The sequence below is a fragment of the Pan paniscus genome, chromosome 10 (assembly GCF_029289425.2).
Source record: "Pan paniscus chromosome 10, NHGRI_mPanPan1-v2.0_pri, whole genome shotgun sequence".
Classification (NCBI taxonomy): Eukaryota; Metazoa; Chordata; class Mammalia; order Primates; family Hominidae; genus Pan; species Pan paniscus.
Genome location: NC_073259.2, coordinates 83,522,579 through 83,522,947, shown reverse-complemented (window position 1 = coordinate 83,522,947; position 369 = coordinate 83,522,579).

Genomic DNA, 369 nt, shown 5'->3' with positions numbered 1-369 from the left:
TGTGTTCTTAACCCTGTCTTTTCAGTGGTTTTCAGTGACACAGCACCTATTACGACATAGATTTTTATGAGGCTGTGTCAGACTTCCTTTTGAATTGGGAGATATTTCCAAAGAAAATTCTGAAGTCTCCAGGAATAATAGTCTCCAATTTTTAATGGAGGTTGCGGTGATAAAATGAAAATATCTCTTACTTCTATAAATGCCTCGCAAAATGCTTTCAGAAATCTTTTTCTTTTTAGAGTCATATCAACACATAGTGGTTGGAATATCTGGTTAACATCATAAACGTGACCTAGAATTCATTCACGATGGCAGAAACATGTAAGCGTGTGTGTGTGTGAGAGAGAGAGAGAGAGAGAAAGAGAGAGA